At 35.9% G+C, this 13,007-nt stretch overlaps 1 protein-coding gene and 1 pseudogene across 1 annotated transcript in view; one reads left to right on the top strand and one right to left on the bottom strand.

Annotated features, from left to right (window-relative positions):
- Nucleotides 1-13,007, top strand: part of NUBPL (nucleotide binding protein like) — a 217,126-nt gene that overhangs the window by 143,774 nt on the left and 60,345 nt on the right. The gene's annotated exons all lie outside the window — the stretch shown is intronic.
- LOC110585288 lies at nucleotides 6,175-6,883 on the bottom strand (annotated as a pseudogene).

The raw sequence follows: 13,007 nt of genomic DNA, 5'->3' as shown, positions 1-13,007 counted from the left end.
CTTCATGATTTCTCCAATATCTTCCAGTGGTTGATAACCTTCCTTCATTGCTTTGACATTAAGAAAGGGAAAAAGGTACGAGACAGAAAAGTAAGAACAGTCATTGTCTTAAGATTAGTAAGACAACATTCTTTTTTTTTTTTTTTAAGATTTTATTTATTTATTTGAGAGAGAGAGAATGAGAGAGAGCACATGAGAGGGGGGAGGGTCAGAGGGAGAAGCAGACTCCCCGCCGAGCAGGGAGCCTGATGTGGGACTCGATCCAGGGACTCCAGGATCGTGACCTGAGCCGAAGGCAGTCGCTTAACCAACTGAGCCACCCAGGCGCCCGTAAGACAGCATTCTTAAGTGAGAATTTCTGCATACAGAATAGAATGCCTTCTCATCCCAAAATCTAATTTGCACATATTTTACTGATCACAGTAATATCTCCCTAAGTGTCATATAGAAATTGTTACTTTAAAGTATAATTGACATATTTTAAGGTCTGTGTTTGGAAATTATAAGCTATTGTGAAAATATACTGAATAAAGTAAAAAAGAAAGTATTAATGCCTTGCTAAAAGGAAATATGGAGGGTGAAGTTTTCATTGATTAGTCTCTAGAGAGGCCTGTGGCCTAAGTAATTAGTGGTGTATGGTTTATGTGGCTCTTTCAAGCATGTGAGTCTAAATACAGGTTACATTGATATCCTCTATCAGTCAGCTCCTTTATTTCAATTTTGAATTTACTATGCAATTTAACATTCTGAAATACTTAAAATGAATGAATATCCTGATTCATTGATGGAAAGGTCTGGTTTGCTTGGAAGGTATATACCTTATGGTAATAAATTGTTGTCTTGGTACTAATCAACCTAAAACAGCAAGAACAGTTTTCCTCAGGATCAGATAATCCTTGAAATTCTTGAAATTCTGGGTCTGCATATCTCTAACTCATTTAACGTAATTAGGGTGATGTTCTAACCAACTCCTTGGAAACTATATTACACTAATTTTTACAGTTGAGTGTGGGACAAAGTATTTTTGAGAGAAGGTCAAAGAAATCGCAATGAGAAAGGTTAAGGGATTGAAAATATGTGCTTTGCTACTGTCAGGCTAAGCCATCACTGTTTCTCACCTTATATGCAGGTTAAGGATAATATATTAGAAGATTGGTGGAGAAACAAACTGTCATTTATTTTGGGGATTGCTTAGCATCTAGACAGGGAGAATGAGAAAGAAGAAACAGGGAAAATTTTACCAAGGGGTAGGGGGAGACAGTGGGAATGAAGTGGAATGAGGAAAAAAAAAAGTGCTATTTTAGATGGAGAATATAGATTAGCAAAAGAATTTAAGGCTAAGAGTCAGTCAGCCTTATGTCATATACATGAATATAAAGGATCTATTTTGTATTACAGAGAATGTTTGATTGTTTGGTATTTGTACGTTCTGTGTTTAAACAAATGATTTGGAAATCTTCTGACTATGCATTTTTGAATAATTGATATTCAGAATACATTATGTCATCTATGAAGATGTTTGGTGGAGCTGATTTGCATTAAAACATTCATGATTCTCAGTAAGAAAAATACACAGAAGCACAAAACAGTTAATTATCTTTCTTTTAAAATAAATGTCAAGAAAAGCATTAAAAGTAAGATAAAATATAGTACTTAAAGAAAATTCTATCTCAGAATTCAAAATATTCTATAACTGTACACAGGAAATAGAATACTATATACTTTAATGTTTATATTGAAGATCTTATGAATCTTTTTAAAAAAATTCTTCTGACATAATAGCTTTTGCAAATGAACTTAGACTCCTTTCTTTCAACAGTGTCCTATAGGTCTAGGGAATCTCCTCTCTTTAATTATTGAAATATTTTATCTGTATTTGTAATATGTAGAATTTGTGTTTATCTTATTTTCTCACTTTGTAGTTTGTTTTTTAGCTGACAGAACTGTTTCTTTTGCTCTGAGTAGTTCAGTAGAGTCCAGTTAACAGGGGCAGTGTTGATGTGGGGAGATGTAACCCAGAGCTACCTTCGCATATTAAAAGAAGGACATTGTATCCTAGAATGCAGTTACTATTAAATAAACTATACTTATACATAAGTATAGTTATAAGACCTAATGGAGTCAATAGCATTTGTTTAGCTGTTACCTGTCAGTATAATACATATAAGAATGATTCATTACATAGGAATGATTCATTTGTCATTTTTATCTTGCCAGTTAATCAGATATTCTGTAAATATGTATTATCAAAATAGGATAACATTATGAAATTTTTATATGAAGAAATGATTTGTGGCAAATCTGATATTCATTTTGTATATGAAAATTTAGGTATTGTGTCTAGAAGTCTTGTCATTCAGAAAGTAATATTAACTGTTTTTATTTCTGTCGATAATAGGTTGAGGTTAGGCTCTTTCTTTTCTGTTCTAAACCTTCCATATTCTCCCTTTTACTTTGAGGGAGAGACAAAGGACCCAACAGGACAATTTGAATTATTATTACTCACTTAGAAGTGGGAGAATGGAAAATTAGCCCATCTTCCCCCAAGATTAAGTTAATACTAAATAACTGGTTAATGTTTTTGAGCTCTGTTTCTCTAATTTTTCTGTATCCATCTGTTCATATATCCATTGTATTTGTGGTGATCTATTAGCTGATGTGAGAGATTGATAATCAGTCTGGGTTAAAATAATATTTATTACTGGAGCACCTGGCTGGCTCAGTTAGGTTAAGCATCTGTTTTCGGCTCAGGTCATGATCCCAGAGTCCTGAGATCAGGCCCCATGTCGGGCTCCCTACTCAGTGCGGAGCCTGCTTCTCCCTCTCCTTCTGCCCCTCCCCCTGCTTGTGTTCTCTCTCTCTCTCTCAGATAAATAAATAAAATCTTTAAAAAATAATATTTATTGTAAGACTGATGAATCACAGGCCCAAGCCTCTGAAACCAATAATATACTATATGTTAATTAATTGAACTTAAATAAAAAATGTTTTTATTTTTTAATTTAATTTCATTATGTTATGTTAGTCACCATACAATACATAACCAGTTTTTGATGCAGTGATCCACGATTCATTGTTTTCATACAGAAGATAGTAATAATATTTATTACTGTCTTTCAAAATTTTCTACCCAGTATCGCTTCTCGGACTTTTGGCTAAGATCAAGGGTAAAAGTTTTTACCCACCGTATCTTTTGTTAATATATGTGTGGGGGGGGGAAGGTGAGAAAATGAATTGTCTGAGGAAAAACAGTAGAAATTTATCTTATTTGGTGTTATTTTTATTCTAGGGAAAAAAGCATTATTATTGAAAAATACTGTAAGACAGTATTTTATTTCTACTTCCTGAAATTTTAAATTATTTTCAGTTAGGATAAAGAAAAAGAAAACCAGTAATAAGGATTTGGTAAATATTTATTAAATTTTCCCTAAATCTGCTCCTCCTTTTAGTGTTTCCCATAAACCAAGGTGCTTAGACCAAAACCCTGGGACTTGTTCTTGAGTTTTTTTTTTTTCCCTTACCATGTATATATAATCTATCAGCAAGTCCTCTAGACTTTACATTCCAAATATATCTTTAATCTGTTTACTTCTCTTCATCTTCTCTACCATCCTAGCATAACCCATCATCATTTATTTAGACTCCTGCAAGAGCCTTAAGTGGTATCTGTGCCTTCACTCTTGCTTTCTTACATACCACTGTATTCTCCTCACAGTATTCAGAATGATCTTTAAAAACTTCTGTGCTGAAACTAACCAGTATGCTAAGCATCCATTTTATTATTTGAAAAACTTAAAAATAAAGTGAATCAAGTATTTGTCCTATTTTTCTTACACTGTTAAGCAAATGGTTGATGAAGGAAGTTTTTCCTTTACTGAAGTATTTTAGTTGATAAATAAAGGAGGAATGATAGAATTATAGTATCAATATTTTACAACCCCTAAATAAGTATTATAATAGATCAAAGAGTAATTATTACTGACTGCTAATATATGCATGTAGAGAGAACACATTATATGCTTCCCAGTCAGGGTACATAACATCAACTGTGGAGTAGTTTTGCTAGAAGTTTGAACCTGAATCTGGTTAAACATTCAGATCTAACTACCAGTTTATAGGAAATACAATAGACAGAGGAAGCCATCAGGAAATCTGGAGTATGGAAAAGCCTATAGGACAAGTAACCCAGTTTTTTTTCCCCAACAAATAAATTGTAAGGAGAAAAAAGTGAAGGAATCATAATCTATAGATTAAAAGACCAAGAAACTTATTAACTGCTGTATCTAGACCTTATTTGGATTTGATTTGAACCAGTGAGCTTTAGGAAAAATTGATACCCAGGAAAATTTGGACACTAGCTAGATAGTTGGTGATTTTAATAAATTATTATTAAAAATAATGATTTAATGATAGTAATATTGATAGGGGCTGTATTTGCAAGAAGAGCCCTTATCTTTTAGCGATACATATTAAAATGTGTATAAATGAAATGATATGTCTGAGGGGTAGATGGGGAATGAATAAAGGTACAAATTAAGCAAGACTGGCCATGAATTGATAATTGTTGAAACTGGATGATAAATATATGTGGATCCATTTTGCTCTGTTCTCTTTTTTTTCACACACATTTAAACTTCCTGTAATTAAATTTAAAACAAAAAGCCTTTGGACATAGACTGTAATCCAAATTCTTTATTTTAGCAGATTCTGCCCAATCTGACCTCTGCTTACCCCGTATCTAGCATGTTCACCCTTGCTCACATTATACTTGCTTTTTTCCTTTTCCTCAGATACCCCAAATTCATTCCTATGTTAGGGCTCTTGAACTTGATGTTCTATCTGGAACCTTCTTCCCCTAGATCTTCATTGTCCATCCTCTGTTGGCATTCAGGTCTCATTTTATTTTTATTTTTTTTTTAGGCCTCATTTTAATGTCACCTCAGAACAGCTAGCTGTGAAATCATCTAATCTAGTTTTATTTTCATCAGAACATTTATCCTGATTTGACATTTTCTTTTCTATTTATTTCTTTATTCATTGTTCCTACCCACTAGAGTATAAGCTACATGTGGGTGGTGGTAAGATCTTGACTATCTTGTTCACTTTTAGAGTTCCAGCACTTTTCTGACAAATACCTGGCAAATATGGTTGGTACTCAATAGATGTTTTTTGCGTGAGTCAATTAAATGTTTATGAAGTTGTTGAATACTAAGAAGATTAACATTATTAATCTTTTACTTTTAGAATATCAACAGTATATAGTATTGTTGCCTAGTGAAAGTATTTAAAATTCTGCTGGCATTTTCATAATTAGTGTTTTCAAAGGCTCATGTGCAAGAGAATTAGCTTTATAGCAAAGCTTCAGAAAGATTTTTTAAAATTCACAAAATATCAAATTTTCTGTTAGCATTTATTTAAAAATATTTGTATTTGGGGTAATTAATGTCACATTTTGTCTAAGAGCTGTTTTTTGTAGCTATATAAGTAGAGGTTAAAATTTGTGATATGTGTTTATATGTGATATGAAAATTTGGCAAACATTTCTTGGCTCATGTGAATGATAATGAAACACTTATATCTTCTATCAAGAAGGAATTGAGAAGTACTTTATAGATAGATGCATTAGAGGAGATGAAACTGTAAAACTATGAGATCTTCTCTCTATAAAAAACCATAGAAGGGCACCTGGGTGGCTCAGTCGGTTAAATGTCCAACTCTTGAGTTTGTCTCAGGTCCTGATCTCAGGGTCATGAGATTGAGTCCCACATCAGGCTCCATGCTCAGCATAATGTCTATTTGAGATTCTCTCTCTCCATCTCCCTCTCCCCCTCCCTCTACTCGTGCTCTCTATCTCTCTCTAAAATGAATAAATGAAATCTTTAAAACAAAAAAACATAGAAAACAATATATTTGTTAAAAACAAATATATGTATATAATATATATGTGATTCAACAGTCTTACTGCAACGACATGGATGGAACTGGAGGGTATTATGCTGAGAATGAATTTTTAAGTTACATACATGCCCGCACATTTATCTTAGTTTAGTCCTATCTTAGTTTAGGGGGAGTCAGATAAAATGAGCCTTTCTTCAGTCTCCCAGGGAAAGAAAGGGTGAGAAGACAGAATATGACTAGGCCCTGGATGAACCCAGTGCTGTAGTCTCACAAGGCCTAGTTTTCTACCAAGGGAAAATGCTGATTTTCCTTGTCATGGTCCTGGCTTTGCTCCCCTGCTCAGTGTCAAGTTTTTAGAAGTCCAGTTCCCAGAATGCCCCGTTCCTTTAGTTCCCTAACATTTTCACTTAGGGGAGAAGACTGCTTACACTCTTTTGTCAGGATCCCAGAGGCATTGTCATCTTGCAGGATGGTGAGGTGAGATCTCTCTAGTACCTTGCCATTTGGTTTCTATCTGTTGGGCTTAGAACCTGAACTGGGAGCCTCAGATCTCTCAATAGTATGTTTGAGTGCTGGCTGGCCATAGGGGTTTCTGTGAGCTGTCTTGTTTCCTCCTTGGAAAATACCTGCTTGGAGGGGAGCTGATTCTGGCTTCAGAGTGTCATCTGGGATTACTGGGTGTTCAGAGGCAAGCCCAATTCAAATGAAGGTGCCTCTGGGGGCATAACAGGCCCTGGGGGAAAATTTGATTTGTGGGCCTCTATCTCACATACTTCACTCAGCTGTTTTACCAGTGGGTTTGGGGGTCTCCACTGCTGGTCTTCATGGGTATCCATGCAATGCCAAGGGTAGGAAAGTGGGGATTTGAGTCCTGGGCCTGACTAGGACCTTGTAGATGCTCCTCTGTGGGCAGGTTGGGCTGTGGGGTTTGCGTCTGGATGGGAGTGCACAGGATACCTGCATTAGGTGAATGAGGATCTGCCATCCCAGTGGAGGCTGCACTGGGATGCTCTTGGCCGAGCCCATCTCAACCAGGAGGAATAGAGTGGGGCAGGGCCCAGCCTGGGTGACGAGAGGATGCTGGGCCCCAATTCTATCGTTGTGTGCATAACAATGACAGTTTGTTGGTTGATAATTTATTTAACTGTTTTCTCGTTAAAGGACATTGCTCTTTGAACCATTTTTTTCTTTATTTTAAAAAATATTGCACTGAGCATCTTTGTATATGAGATAGTACTGGTTTTGGATGTATGATTTCTGTGTTTATTAACCTAATAAAGCATGGATTATAAAGCATGGATTATGGTGTACGTATATGTGTGTGGGGGCTAAGTGAATCAAATTCTTGTCTTTGTGAATTTGATGTTTTCTTAGGTGCCTTTACATTGTACCAAGTTTTTTGAGAGCCAGTTTCTCTTCTTTCCTTCCTTTCTCCCTCCCTTCCTTTGTTCCTGTCTTCTTTTCCTTTTTGTGAGAATATTTAAGTTATACCATCTTAGCAAATTTCAGTTACACAGCACAGTGTTATCAACTATGATCACCATGTTTTACGGTAGTTCCTCAGACCTAATCATTTTATAGCTGAAAGTTTGTATCCCTTTAATAACCACTCCTTATTTCCCCCACCTTCCAGCCTCTTGCAACTACTTTACAACTCTCTTTCTATGAGTTTGAGTTTTTTTTTTATTTCACATATGAGATGCCATACAGTATTTGTCTTTCTCTGTGTGACTTATTTCACTTAGCAGAATACCCTCAAGGTCCATCCATGTTGTCACAAATGGCAGGATTTTTTTCTTTCTCATAGCTGAGTAATATTTTATTATACACACACACATATGTACACACCACATCCTCTTTATCCATTTGTTTATTGACATTTAGGTTGTTTCCATATCTTGGCTCTTGTGAATAATGCTGCAATAAACATGGGAGTGCAGATATCTCTTTGATATCCTGTTTTCATTTTCTTTGGAAAGTATATACCCAGAAGTGAAATTGCTGGATCATATGGTAGTTCTATTTTTAATTTTTTGAGGAGCTTTCATACTGTTTTCCTTAATGGCTGCACCAATTTACATTCCCAGCCACAGTGCATGAGGATTTCACATTTTTGCCAACACTTGTTATTTCTTGTCTTTTTGATGGTAGCCATTCTAACAGGTGTGAGTTGATAGCACATTGTGGTTTTGATTTACATTTCTCTCATGATTAGTGAGTGATATTGGGCACTTTTTCATGAATCTTTTGGCCATTTATATGTCTTTTTTGGAAAAATATCTTTTCAGTTCTTCTGTCCAGTTTTTACTTGGATTGTTTTAAGTTTTTTGCTGTTGAGTTATAGGAGCTCTTTCTGTATTTTGGATAGTAATGCCTTATAATCATATACGGCTGTCATGTATTTTCTCCCATTCACTAGGTTGCCTTTTCATTTTGTTGATTGTTTTCTTTGCTGTGCAGAAGCTTTTTATTTTTATTTTTTTAGAGAAGGAGAGACAGAGATCATGGCATGGGGGAAGGGCAGAGGGAGAGAGAGTTTTTTTTTTTTTAAAGATTTTATTTATTAGAGAGAGAGTGAAAGCAAGAGAGATCACAGAGGAAGAGGGAGAAGCAGACACCACTAAGCAGAGAGCCTGATGCGTGGTTTAATCCCAAGACCCTGAGATCATGATCTGAGCTGAAGGCAGACGCTTAACCAACTGAGCCACCCAGGCATCCCAGGAGAGTCTTTTTTTTTTATTTTTTTTTTTAAAGATTTTATTTATTTATTTGACAGAGAGAATGAGAGACAGAGAGCATGAGAGGGAGGAAGGTCAGAGGGAGAAGCAGACTCCCTGCCGAGCAGGGAGCCCGATGCGGGACTCGATCCCGGGACTCCAGGATCATGACCTGAGCCGAAGGCAGTCGCTTAACCAACTGAGCCACCCAGGCGCCCCCCAGGAGAGTCTTAAGCAGGCTCTATGCCCAGCACGGAGCCCAAAGCTGAGGCGCTCACAACCCTGAGATCATGACCTGAGCTGAAATCAAGTGTTGGAGGCTTAACTGCCTCGGCTACCCAGGCGCCCCTGTGCAGAAGCTTTTTAATTTGATGTAGTCCTACTTATTTATTTTTGCCTTTTTTCCGTTGTATTTGGTGTTAAATACAGTGTCAAAGCGCTTAACACCCCTGCTTTCTTCTAGGAGTTTTACAGTTTCAGGTCTATTTTCTCTTCTTTAATCTATCTTACGTTGAGTGTAAGATAGTGATCCAGGTTCATGGTTTTGCATGTGGCTGTCCAGTTCTCCCAGCACCTTTTGTTGAAGAAACTATCCTTTCCCCATTGTTTATTCTTGGGGACACAGTTTCTTAATTTTTTTTTTTTTTACCAAACATTTATCAGAGAGTCTAATTAGTCATGCTATAATTACTGAGAATAAAATTGAATTGTTGCCATAGTTTTTTGGGGAGAGAACAGAGGCCCTGTGTTTTCAACATAAAGGGTGAAGGTATTTAGTAAAAATGTTTTCTTTTTTTTTTTTTTTAAAGATTTTTATTTATTTATTTAACAGAGAGAGAGAGAGCACAAGTAGGCAGAGCAGCAGACAGAGGGAGAGGGAGAAGCAGGCTCTCCGCCGAGCAGGGAGCCTGATGCAGGGCTCGATCCCAGGACCCTGGGATCATGACCTGAGCCGAAAGCAGCCGCTTAACGACTGAGCCACCCAGGCGCCCCTAAAAATGTTTTCTAACTATATTAGAACATAAGATATACACAGGCTTTTAGGCAAAGATAATATTGTTTAATATTTCATGTTTAAGGAAGTTTCTAACTTAACTGAACTCTGAATGGTTTTTAAGATATGACAGGACCTATGAAATTGAGTATAAAAAACTTAGAATGATTAGTTCTTGAAAGAGCCAGACACCTTACTTATAGCTTCATTAGTAGTTGGTTTTTCCTTCAGTCTGATGGGCCATCAGTAGACAAGTCTGCTTCTCCTATGGTGGTCATTCCTATAGCACCTCCTAGTATAGAACCCAGGACCTGCAAATCTTGGTCAGTGTTGATTTCGGGTGCTTCATATTTCTGTGAATGACAGATTTTAATGATTTCAGTTATTTTGAAAAGAAGAGGACAAATTTAGGGTATTGATGAAAGTTTTATGTGCAGAACTTTGCTGCCACAATTATTTGGTAATTTAAATGCAACCAGATCCAGTTTTTTATAGATGTGTTGATCCTGTGTATAGGAACCTCTGTGGCCTACACTGCTGATGGGTATGGATAGCCCTCCACCAAGGCAAGAATATCAGTCAGGATTTTTACTTCAAAACAGTTTTGCATTTGAACATCTGATTTTGGAACACATGGCTTTTTGATTTATAGATATTTGCTACTGAACTTAGTTTATATATAGTGTTTGGCCAAATATCTGTCACATGCCCAAGATGATTGCTGATTGAAAGAGCCTAGCTGAGGAATGTTTAACTGGTTATTCTTGAGTTTCCTTCATGAATCACTTGTACAGCTCTCTTTCACAAAACCGTGGAATTTATACTCTGAGCTTTCATCAAGAGTCTATGTAAGAAATAAGAAACATCTATGTCTCTACTTCTTTTGGAGGCTGATGGATGGAGGTAACTGCTATTGAAAGGCAATACATTATGTGGAAGGAGTATGGGCTCTGGTGCCAGAGGTTAGTAATTCTGGTGGTGGGAGGATATGGAGGGTGTCTTTTAGTTATCTCTATGTTTTCCAACAAAATAAGACATTTATTGGGTAATATGTACCTGGCACTGTGCTTGGCCTGAAGGCACAAAAGCAAGTAAGACTTGTCCTTTGCCCTTTAAAAAAAGATCCATTATTTAATAGTAAGAAAGCAGTATGACCCTGTTGCTAATCAACATTTCAGTTGTTTTGTTTGTGTCTAAGTTTTAGCTTTAGTTTTCTCATTGTAGGGTTTTTGTGTGTGTGTGTCCCCCACCCCTTTCCGATTTTTCATGTGTTGACTGGGGAATTGAGAGAGAGGAGAGGGGGTGATTGGTTGATTGATTGATTGATTCAAGCCATTAGCTAACATTTTGTGTTGGGAATCTGTATATATTTCTTTACTCTGATTTACTGTCCTATATAGTAATATTTCAGAATTACTGAGAGTATACTTGAATCAGAGAGTTAATTCTGTACATCTTGCTTGCTGGTACCAAAGTAGCTTGGTCAGAACTTCAACCTTTAATTTTTTTTTGTTCACTCATAACTAGTTTGCTGTTTTATTTTTTTAAAAGATTTATTTATTTAGAGATAAAGAGTGCATACAGAAGCACAGGGAGGGGCAGAAGGAGAGAGAGAGAGAATCCCCAGCATACTTGATGCTGAGGATGGAGCCTGATGTGAGTGAGGTTCTATCTCATGACCCTGAGATCACGACCTGAGCCAAAACCAGGAGTCAGAGGCTTAAAAGACTGAACCACCCAGGTGCCCCTCTAGTTTGCAGTTTTAACTACAAGACTCAAATATCAGACTATGCCTGTTTCGATGCAATTCTTCAAAAGTATGCATTCATCATACAAAATAAAATTACTTCTTTAACTGTAAGAGAAAAAAGATTATATAAAATGTGGCTTAAAATCATAGTCTGACTATATATTAATCTAATTGATAACAAAGATTTTTAAACTGGCAGTCATGATATTTAAAACATATTTGAAATAAAAATGACTTATCTGGACATTGGTACTGAAACTCGGACTGAGAAAATACGTTCCAAATAGTCTATATTTATCATTATTATCTTATTTGAGAAACCATAGCTTACTAAGTAGTTAGTTTATATAGAGAACACAGGTTTGTGTTGAGTCTCACCATGATCCAATTATTTTTCTTCTGTTTCATGGCATGGCTTACACCTCCTACACTGGCTTACATTCTGTTATGTATGTGCCACTGGAGGCAGGGATAGATCAGGGAAAATTAGAATACAAGGCCTACTGATTTATAGGTTTTTGGCATAATTTTTGTTTGAGAAGGTTATGGTGATACTTACCTAAGTAATATTACTTTTCTAGTTGTATAGAGAGCAAACTGAGGTCTAGAAAGATGACTTTTATCAAGATTATGAGTGGTTTATTTATTTTCTTTTTTTCCCAGCTTCTTGAGGGCAGGAACTTCAGGTATCTTGTTCATTGCTGTATTCTTAGTGTCTAGAACCCTGGTTGGCGCATGTAAATATTGGTATTAATTTCTCAGAGTTAAACTCTGTAAGGATTATCCTGTGTTCCCACTTATGTATACTCTGCCTTTAAGCATGTATATTCATGTGTGATCTATAATATTAAGATAAATATGAATACACTAGGTACCTATTCAGGCAAGAACAACTTCTAGATACATTGCCACGTTCACTTGCTCATCAGTGTACAAGATTATTGTGAACAAGCCTAGGTATAATGACCCATGTGCTTAAATGAGAATGAAAGAACAGCTGCTCATTTAATGGTCTTTTAATGAGTTGCATAAAATTCAGTCCATTTTCCTATTTCTTTGCAATTTAGTGATCTCAGGTTTCTTAGATGTCTTTTGGGTACTTCTGAAGTAATTATGTAGTTCGAGAAGTTGGAAATTGCTGAAGTTGATGTGATGGGAATTAGGTGGTTTTATGTGTTTATTTTTACCCCAATCCTAAAACCTTTTCCCCATCTATTATCTGTATCATCTCCATCTCTATTCTCATAGATATATTCCTTAATCTTTCTCAAAATCCTTTGTGTTAAAAGTAGTTATAGTTTAAAGCTGCTGCATTATTTAGTTCTCATTAGGAAGTCACTTGTAACAGTAAATTTATTGTTTTCTCTTTAGCTTTGTAGGTGGCAGGTCTAATTAACAGGAACAAGGTATAGGTCACTAAAATGTAGAAATTAAAATAATATGTTCAAACAACATGTGTAACTTCTTTTCTGGTCACTTCTTAGCCCTTATTTTTAGTCACTTACTTATTTTTAAATGGTATTTTGACTGAATATTTTCATGCTTAGTTTTACTTGTGAGAAATTTCCCTTTAATTTGCAAAAAGCCATTTAACTCTGCTTATGTCATCTAGGCATATGGAAAAGATATTTTAAGTTACTTGTTTCAA

Source organism: Neomonachus schauinslandi, chromosome 9 (genome assembly GCF_002201575.2).
Source record: "Neomonachus schauinslandi chromosome 9, ASM220157v2, whole genome shotgun sequence".
NCBI classification, from domain to species: Eukaryota; Metazoa; Chordata; class Mammalia; order Carnivora; family Phocidae; genus Neomonachus; species Neomonachus schauinslandi.
The sequence above is the reverse complement of the archived record's forward strand: the minus strand, read 5'-3'. Positions and strand labels throughout refer to the sequence as shown.